Below are 10,104 nucleotides of genomic sequence, written 5' to 3'. Positions count from 1 at the left end.
TTCCACTGGCGGGTGAAAGAAGAACTAGGGAGCATAGCCTCAAAATACGGGGAAGTAGATTAAGGATTGAGTTTAGGAAGAACCTTTTCACCCAAAGGGTTGTGAATCTATGGAATTCCCTGCCCAGTGAAGCAGTTGAGGCTCCTTCATTAAATGTTTTCAAGATAAAGATAGATAGTTTTTTGAGGAATAAAGGGTTATGGTATTCGAGCCGGAAAGTGGAGCTGAGTCCACAAAAGAGCAGCCATGATCTCATTGAATGGCAGAGCAGGCTCGAGGGGCCAGATGGCCTACTCCTGCTCCTAGTTCTTATGTTCTTAAATGGAGCAAAACTGCAGAAAGCTGAAACACAAAGGAACTTGTGGGCACTTGTGCACAAAACACAGAAAGCTACCACACAGGTGCAGCAGGCAATCAGGAAGGCCATTGGAATGTTGGTCCTTATTTCAAAGTGGTTAAAATATAAGAGTAGGGAAGTCTTTCTGCAACTGTACAAGATATTGGTAAACCACAACTGGAATACAGTGAGCAGGTTTGGTCCTTTTATTTAACAAAATATATTATTTCATTGGCGGCGGTTCAGAGAAGGTTCACCTAGCACAGTTTTTTAAACAAATTTTCCCAGGATGCACATTTGCCAACAGGGCGACCTTCATGGCCCACGCTGGCTGAGCTTTGTGACATATGCCACTTACCTTTACTGCGAAAGGGGAGCCGGCTTGGTCCTCGCGATCGATCGTTCTCCACTCCAACCTCGCACATGTAGTGAAGGGTAATATCAAGAAAATGCTTCTTTTACTCAACATTGGATAATCCTGGGAGATGCTACTCCAGAATTCTGACATGCACTTCTGGAGAATTTTTAATGTGCTGTTACAGGTCAGGTACAGCAGCATATTATTTTAATTTGGAATCCGCCATAAGATAACAACTGACTTTGGAGTCCCAATCTCAAAAGGAATTTTTCACTCACCATTTCTCCTCTCCTTTGCCAGCCCTTCCCTGATATAACACACATGAGCTTTGCATTCTTATGGCACAATTGACAAAACCATACCTCAAGAAATCATCCTTATACTGCTTTGTTCCCAAATTAAGTTTCTTCTTTGTAGGCTGTTAATCAGAGACCCTGGAGTTCCATACAGATGTAACACTAGCACTGCTCTGTCCTTCCATGGACTCTCCCGAGTAGCTCTCTCCAGCAGATTCAGTTGTGAGATCCTGGCCGGTAGGTACACTGCCTTTTTGGGTCTCTGGCCATCTCTTACTTTTAAGAAAACAATTCATCTCACAGTCCTCTTGCCTTGCTTGCCTGCAGCTAGAAAATGGAAGCTCTCCCCCGTGATTTGGCACCAAAAGCACGTACATACAGGGTGCTTGACAGGAAGTGTATGTGCCGGCACGTGACCTGCTCACTGCTGCCGCCTCTGGCCAGAGGAATGCGCACAATCTCATATCCTTCTTATTTAAAAAGTCGCCTCCATTCTCAATAAAAATGCCAGCAGCAGTCGTTGGGAGCTTCTCCCGTGGTCAGGACCTCTGCGGGAACGCCATGATTGATTGCTTCGGGGCCCTCCCACCGCCTGCCCATGACCTACCCGCAGGTCACACCACGCACTTGAAATGAAAATCGCTTATTGTCACAAGAAGGCTTCAATGACGTTACTGTGAAAAGCCCCTAGTCGCCACATTCCGGCGCCTGTTCAGGGAGGCTGTTACGGGGAGGCTGCACTTTGGAAAACCCTGAGCTATGATGACACCTGGCATGGAGGAATTGTCTTATGAACAAATGCTAAACAGGTTGGCACTCTACTCATTGGAATTTAGAAGAAGAAAGGGGTGTCAATTTAAGACTAAGATGAGAAGGAATTTCTTCTCTCAAGAAGGTTGTGAGTCTTTGGAACTCATTGCCACAGAGAGCTGTGGAGGCAGCGTCCTTGTGTATACTTAAGGTTGAGATAAATATATTCTTGACCAGTAAGGAAATCAAGTGTTACAGAAAAAGGGGGGGAAATGTGGACATGAGGAATGTCAGATTAGCCATGATCCTATTTAATGGTAGAGCAGGCTCGAAGGGCCGAACGGCCTACTCCTGTTCCTTTTTCTTATGGTCTTGTTGTCACACCTGGAATACTGTGAACAATCTTGGTTGCCTTATCTAAGGAAGATATCCTGGCATCAGCTATGGATCGATTTTCTTATGAGGAGAGGTTGAGTAGATTGGGCCTGTTCTCATTGGTGTTTAGAAGAATGAGAGGCAATGTTATTGAGACATATTGGATTCTCAGGGAGCTTAACAGGGCCGTTGCTGAGACATTATTTCCCCTTGTGGGAGTCTGGGACCAGAGGCCATAATCTCTGAGTAAAGGGTCACCCATTTAAAACTGGGATGAAGAGGAATTTCTTCACCCAGAGGGTATGAACTGTGGAGTTCTTTACCACAGGGGGATGGGGAGGCTGGGTCATTAAGTATGATCAACGATGAGATAGACAGGTTTTTAATCAGTAAGGGAATCAAGGATTATGGGGATAAGGCTGCAAAGTGGAGTTGAGGATTTTCTCATCAGGTCAGTCAGGATCTCATTAAATGGTGGAACAGACTCTATGGGCTGAATGGTGTTCTTCTGCTCTTATGACTGGTGGTTGTCATGGTGTCTAGATCAACCTAAAACTATGGGTGGAGTTTCTTGCCAGTATACAAACTTTGTAGAGGCATTCAATATGCTGGCATTAATCTTCCCAATGTTCACGTGGAGGAAATTGTGGGTCAATCAAGACTAATAACAGAGGGAGGAGGAGGGGTTGAGATAGAGAGATGGTGCAAAGACAGATATCATTTGTTGAATCTATTGTGTAGATGATGTTTCCAAGATATAGCAGGTACAGGAGGAGGGAGAGGGTTGACACAGATTAGAACCTGAGGGAGATTCCCAAAATGGTCGTGCAGTGGTGGGAGGAGACGGCACAGATAGAGTTGTTCTGGTTGTAACCGGATCGATAAGCCTAGATAAGACAATGTTCATCAGAAAACAGGAGCTGGAAAACAGAGGTAAGACGTAAAGAAGAATGGCATGTTTTGTGAGAGCAACAAAGAATTCAGCAAGAGTTTGTACAAATCAACATTATTTACAACGATATGTACACAGCAGCAGTAGTCGTTCACCACTGCTTCCTTCACTAGCTGGTACCACTCTGGCCAGCTCAATTTATACAGGTGCAACTGCTAATGGTTTCCCCGCATTCCCCCCTCATTGCGGCAGCTCATACTCTCCAAAAGTTATGGGATAACCAATAGACCCCAGCCAATAGGATTCAGGCAGGTTATAACATCCCTCCCCCCAAAGTCAGATTAATTCACCAAAGACCTTGGCGAAGGAGGGCGTTGGACTCTTTTTACAGCAGGCTGGGTGTCATTCACAGGAGACTCTGCATCGGGCAGCGCATAACGAGAAGACGAATGGCGCTTCCGAGATGAACGTTACAACGGCTGCAAGTCCGTGGGCCGTGGAACCAAGGACTCCCCCTCGGTGCTGACCTGTGTGCCCATCTCAGAGTCAGAGTCAAGAACCTCCGTCATCTCAGCGTCTGTATATTTGTGGGGTTCTGTAGTAATTGGAGCAGGCCGTGAGTACAGCACCAAATAGAGACCTCAAGAATGAACATCCATTGTATCTGAATCCGGTAGTTGCTGCATCTGGAGAAGCAATCTCTGGGGACAGGGAAACAGCGACAGAGGCGACCTTCTGGACCGAATGTGGTCTAAATGCTTGCGTTGAATACGACACCCGGTAAGAGATTAGACACGTTCGTCGAAAGATAACGCCGGGGACCCACTGTGCACCACCAGCAACATTTCGCGCAAATTCCAGGTCTCGGCCGATGTCGAGAAGGGACATGCCCCTGCCGTTCCTGAGTTCGGCGTACCTTTGCACTATTGTCAGGGAAAACCATGCTGAGGCGGGTAGGAAGTCTACGGCCTATTAGGAGTTCCGTGGGGAGATACCTCAGTCACCACATGTGGAGTGGTCCTACAAGAAAACAAAAAATGAGCCAATCTAGTGTCTAGAAGACTGTTTCTTGAGGCCCGATTTGAACAGCTGCACTGCGCGCTCCGCCAACTCATTTACTCAGAGATTATGGCCTCTGGTCCCAGACTCCCACAAGGGGAAATAATGTCTCAGCAACGGCCCTGTTAAGCTCCCTGAGAATCCTATATGTCTCAATAACATTGCCTCTCATTCTTCTAAACACCAATGAGTACAGGCCCAATCTACTCAACCTCTCCTCATAAGAAAATCGATCCATAGCTGATGCCAGGATATCTTCCTTAGATAAGGCAACCAAGATTGTTCACAGTATTCCAGGTGTGACAACAAGACCATAAGAAAAAGGAACAGGAGTAGGCCGTTCGGCCCCTCGAGCCTGCTCTACCATTAAATAGGATCATGGCTAATCTGACATTCCTCATGTCCACATTTCCCACAGAGCGGTGCAGGCATGTTGTATGCTGTTCATCTTCATGAACCCCGCAAACTCAACACTTGTGAAAGGATGCCATTTTCCATGAAGACGACCTCGGGGAGGCATTGCGTGCTAAAAGATAAGGTTGGCGCAACATCGAGGGCCGAAGGGCCTGTACTGCGCTGTAATGTTCTATGTTCTATGTTCTAAACACATCTTCTTGATGGTTGCGCAGGACGTTGTTCCCGCATTCCTGTGCACCTGGAGCCACTTTGATTGGGCATCGATCAATAAGACGGACATGAATCCTTGAAAAGGGCCAGCGAAATCTGCATGCAAGCGCGCCCAAGGCTGCCCTGGCCATTCCCAATGATGTAGGGGCACGGCCGGAGGAAGCTTCTGATGCTCTTGGCAAACGGAGCAGTTTTGGGCCATCTTCTCAATGTCGGCTTCTCAATCTGTCTGTGTCCACTCATGGATCCGCGATGCTGTGACAGGCAAGGAGTCCATAAAATTCAGGGTTGTGACCACCTCACCTGCCATGAGGGTTAACAAAGAGCTGGTCGAAAAAGGCAATTCGGGGCTGTTTAGCACAGGGCTAAATCGCTGGCTTTGAAAGCAGACCAAAGCAGGCCAGCAGCATGGTTCAATTCCCGTAACAGCCTCCCCGAACAGGCGCCGGAATGTGGTGACTATGGGCTTTTCACAGTAACTTCATTTGTAGCCAACTTGTGACAATAAGCGATTTTCATTTCATTTAATTCATTGGCTCAGCGCATCGACATTCGATATCTGGGTCCCTGGTATATGCTCTCAAGAATACCTGCAGGCAGTGAGCAGCAAAGTCCAGCACTGGATCCTGGCGGAAGCAATGGGCGGGATTGGCTTATCCTTGCTGTAAAGCCCAAGCAAATGCTTATGATCGGCCACAATAGTGAAGTGGCGGCCATAAACATATTGGTGGAAGCGTTTCAACGCAAAGACCACTGCTAGGCCCTCATTTTCAATCTGCAAGTACTTCTTTTCCGCTGCAGTCAACGTACTGGAGGTGAAAGCTATCAGCTGCTCAGCTCAGGGGCGAAATGCGCCGGTATCGGCGCGATGTCCGACGACTGGCACCCAAAACGGCGCAAATCAGTCGGGCATCGCGCCGTCCCAAAGGTGCGGAATGCTCCGCATCTTTGGGTGCCGAGCCCCAACCTTAAGGGGCTAGGCCGGCGCCGGACGAATTTCCGCCCCGCCAGCTGGCAGAAAAGGCCTTTGGTGCCCCGCCAGCTGGCGTGGAAATGACATCTCCGGGTGGCGCATGCGCGGGAGCGTCAGCGGCCGCTGACGGCATTCCCGCGCATGCGCAGTGGAGGGAGTCTCTTCCGAGGCGGAAGGGAAAGAGTGCCCCCACGGCACAGGCCCACCCGCGGATCGGTGGGCCCCGATCGCGGGCCAGGCCACTGTGGGGGCAACCCCTCGGGGCCAGATCGACCCGCGCCCCCCCCCCAGGACCCCGGAGCCTGCCCGCGCCGCCTTGTCCCGCCGGTAAGGTAGGTGGTTTAATCTACGCCGGAGGGACAGGCATTTTAGCGGCGGGACTTCGGCCCATCCGGGCCGGAGAATCGCGGGGGGGGCCCGCCAACCGGCGCGGAGCGATTCCCGCCCCCGACGAATATCCGGTGCCAGAGAATTCGGCAACCGGCGGGGGCGGGATTCACGCCAGCCCCCGGCGATTCTCTGACCCGGCGGGGGGTCGGAGAATCTCGCCCCAGTTCTCCATCTTGTGAGACAGGACAGTCCCAATACCATATGGGGATGCATCAAAGGCTTTGCAGGATCATAGTGGCTAGTAACCTGGATGATGACAGCTGTTACTTCACCCGCTGAAAAGCGGTTTCTTGCGGCTGACCCCAACCCAGGCATGATTCTTCAACAACAGAAGGTGCAACGGGGACAGAGTGGGGCCAGAGAAGGGGCCTGTTGGATTGCACGCACCTTCTCCGCGACAGGGTGCAAACTTTCGCGGTGGACCCGATAACCAAGGTAGATCACTTCTTTCACCTGAAAGGTACACTTTGCACGATGTAAACGGACTCCAGTCTCTGAGAAGTGTTTAAGAACAGCCTCCAAATTAACCAAATGATCCTGCTCCAAAGCTCCCATAACCAATACTTTGTCGAAGTAAACAGTGATACGTGGCAAACCTCTCAAGATGCTCTCCACGACGTGTTGTAAAATAGCACAGGCAGAGGACATTCCAAAGGACAACCGCATATACTCACTCATACAGGGGCATGGGATATCGGTCGAGCCGGGAAGCCGTGTTCACTGTAAGTTTATAGTCACCGCACAAGTGAAACGTATTATCTCACTTCATTACGGCAGCCCCTCTGACGCCCCCAGGACCGGCTACGCCGGGGTCGGCACCAACAAATCCTACACTTACATGGTTCCTCGTCCATTGATACTGGAGAAGGTTCCCTTTGGGGAGGAACGTCCAGTGGCCACTGCCATCAGTCCTTTGGCGCTCCGCCCAAGGTACAACAGGGATGCAGAGAGATGCTTTTGGACAGAAGGGGGTGCGTCCCAAAGGCGTGCACCCCCATTCCTTGTAGCTCCTGCACTACCCGTTCTGCACACTCCTGGGACAATGCTATCTGGATAACCTGTTGAAAAGTCAATGTTAGCTCAATTAGCAGTTTCCTCTGGATGGCCACGTCATTGATGCCGCAAGCCAAATGGTCAAGTAGCATCTCTGAGAAAGTGTCACCATAATCACAGCACTCCGCAATCCTGCGTAAACTGTATAAGAACTCAGCAAGGGATTCTTCAGGCATTCTCTCTGCGGTGTTAAACCGGTATTGCTGGACTATCGTGGGTGGGGTGGGGTTAAAGTGTAGCCCCACCAAGAACACAAGTTCATCAAATGTTTTACTGTCAGGTGTAACTGGGTACGGAAGGCTTTGTATCACCCAAAATGTATGCATGCCACTGGTAGTTAGCAAAATGACCACCTGCCGTTCGTTTTCGGTGATGTGATTCGCCCGGAAGTAGTAATGCAACCATTGTGCATACTGGCTCCAACTCTCCAGCGTAACATCAAAGACATCCAATTTTCCGTAAAGAGGGATGGTGCAACAAAACAAAATCTAACCTGTATCCAACAAAAGTCCAGCTCTCCGACTTTAACCCTCGTCGCCAGTTTTGTGAGGGTCATGAAGAATCCAGCACGAATTTGTAGAAATGGACTTTATTTACAACAATATGTACACAGCAGCAGTAGTTCACCACTGCTTCCTTCACTAGCCAGTACCACATTGGCCAACTATATTTATACAGGTGCAACTGCTAATGTTCTCCCTGCCCCCCCTCACGGGGGAGCTCATACTCTTCAAGAGTCATGGGATAACTAATAGTCCCCAGCCAATAGGCTTCAAGCAGGTCATAACAGCATGTTTAACAATTTTGAAGGCTATAGAATAATTGAAGAAAGTGAGGATGGATCACATACCGTGATTGCTATCAAATAGAATGTTGATTGTAACTTTGACCATGAGCCATTTCAAGGGCATGAGAAAGAAAAAAATATAATGGATAGAACTGAGCAAAGAATTTGGAAAAATGGCCATAGTAACATGTTCAGGGTACTTGGAGAGAACGGAAAGGTCAGAGCTAATTAAGTTATTTGCAATAAATGATCTTAAAGGTGGATATTTGAGGAAGGTGTGATGATAGTGATTTTGAAAAGAGGAGGGGACCGTGCTGGTTGAGTGGGAGTATGGCATTGAGATAGAGGATCAGTCCTGAACTTTTGAATTATGGCTCGGGTTGAGAATAGTGGCTTCACATTGGGAAAAGGTTTGAATTGAGGCATTCAAGAGTACTGGTTGAAAGTGGCGCAGCGGCAGAGTGCTGGGCCCATAAACCAGAGATCAATGGATGGAAACCATCCTCTGCTATTTACATTCTGTGGGCTGCATGGTAGCACAGTGGTTAGCACTATGGCTTCACAGCACCAGGGTGCTAGGTTCGATTCCCGGCTTGGGTCTGTGCGGAGTCTGCACGTTCTCCACGTGTCTGCGTGGGTTCCCTCCGGGTGCTCCGGTTTCCTCCCACAAGTCCCCAAAGACATTCTGTTAGGTAATTTGGACATTCTGAATTCCCCCTCTGTGTACCCGAACAGGTGCCGGAATGTGGCGACTAGGGGCTTTTCACAGTAACTTCATTGCAGTGTTAATGTAAGCCTACTTGTGACAATAAAGATTTTTTTTTTAAATTAAAAGGAACTATTTGCAATATCAGTTAGTTAAGAATCCAAGAGGGAAGCTAAATGGTTAATATTCCGGTGGCAATAAAGTTGCAGGCGCAGGAATTGGCTCTCCGGCCTGAGATAAGGCAGAGAAGAATGGTGGGAAAGAAAATAGATGTGGTTTCAGGATCAGTCGGAGGGACTTCTTGGTTTGGTTGGCAAAGGGAAAATATGAAAAGCAGCAGAGTCAACTGAATGAATTGAAAGTACATTAAGGACAAAGAAATGTCAGTTTCTCAGTCTTTCTGTTAGAAGTAAGAGTAAAGAGACAGGGTAGATGGATTTGTGTTTGTAGAAATAGTCGGTAGGATATAAAAGAAGCCTGCAGTTACCTTTGTTGCTCTGTATGATTCTCGAGCAGTGGTTGATTTGGGGAAACACTGAGGTCTGGCTTTATGTGGTCCATCCACAGCTGGTGATGGACAGTGTCACAATGATGTAACTTGTACATGAATGATAAATCTGTAATTTCATTGGCTGACCAAATATAAAGTGAACTGTTTAAAATGACTTTTTAAAGGCAGTGAAAGGCAATGACTGAAGATGGCGGCCACAAGTCACCTGACATCTTGTATCACCAGTTGACCAACTTCTGGACAGCTCCATTGTAGAATTACAATTGAAACATTGAAATTTAAACTGTGACAGAGAAAACTGCTTTAAAACTTCCACCTCCAAGGTGAATGTGAAATGCAAATAATCCTTTTGATCCATCAGTAATCATCACTGTCTGGGGAGATATTAAAATGTGAAGTGCTGGATATTGAAACAATGGCTGCTAGGGGCAGATCCACACCAGACCTCTTGGGTAAAGTACAACAGGCAGCCACTAAAGAGAGATTGCAAGTGACGCAGGTAGTATCAAGAAGGTTTTCAGCTGAAGAGGCAGGCTGAAAAGCTGTGCTTTCTCCGCCTCTCTCTTTTGCATGCAGTGTATTAACTATCAGAAGTCAACTATCAGAAATCTACCAATGAACTGAGATCCCTAATAATTGTAACATCTTTTACATTTGACTGCATCCACAAAACCAACTAATCCAAACTGGCTGAAACAAGCAAGGATAAGTAATGGACACTTAACTTAATATTCTTTTAACTTTAATATTAAACGCTAACTTAATTTCCTTCTGATATCTCCATGTGTGGTGTCGCATTTATTATTTTTTCCATCAAGTTTAGTGGTTATTTAGTTTTCTGTTTCTTTGATTCGAGAAAACCTTATTTAATTGGTTTCTTATTGCTCACTGTATAAATAGTTGAATACATTTTGGATTCGGAAAGGCATATCCACATGAGAAAGAAACATAAACCTTTGTTGTGACCAGCCGAGGAGGTACAATAGAGTG

This window comes from Scyliorhinus torazame, chromosome 19 (assembly GCF_047496885.1).
Source record: "Scyliorhinus torazame isolate Kashiwa2021f chromosome 19, sScyTor2.1, whole genome shotgun sequence".
Lineage (NCBI taxonomy): Eukaryota > Metazoa > Chordata > Chondrichthyes > Carcharhiniformes > Scyliorhinidae > Scyliorhinus > Scyliorhinus torazame.
This window is presented reverse-complemented; position numbering follows the sequence as displayed.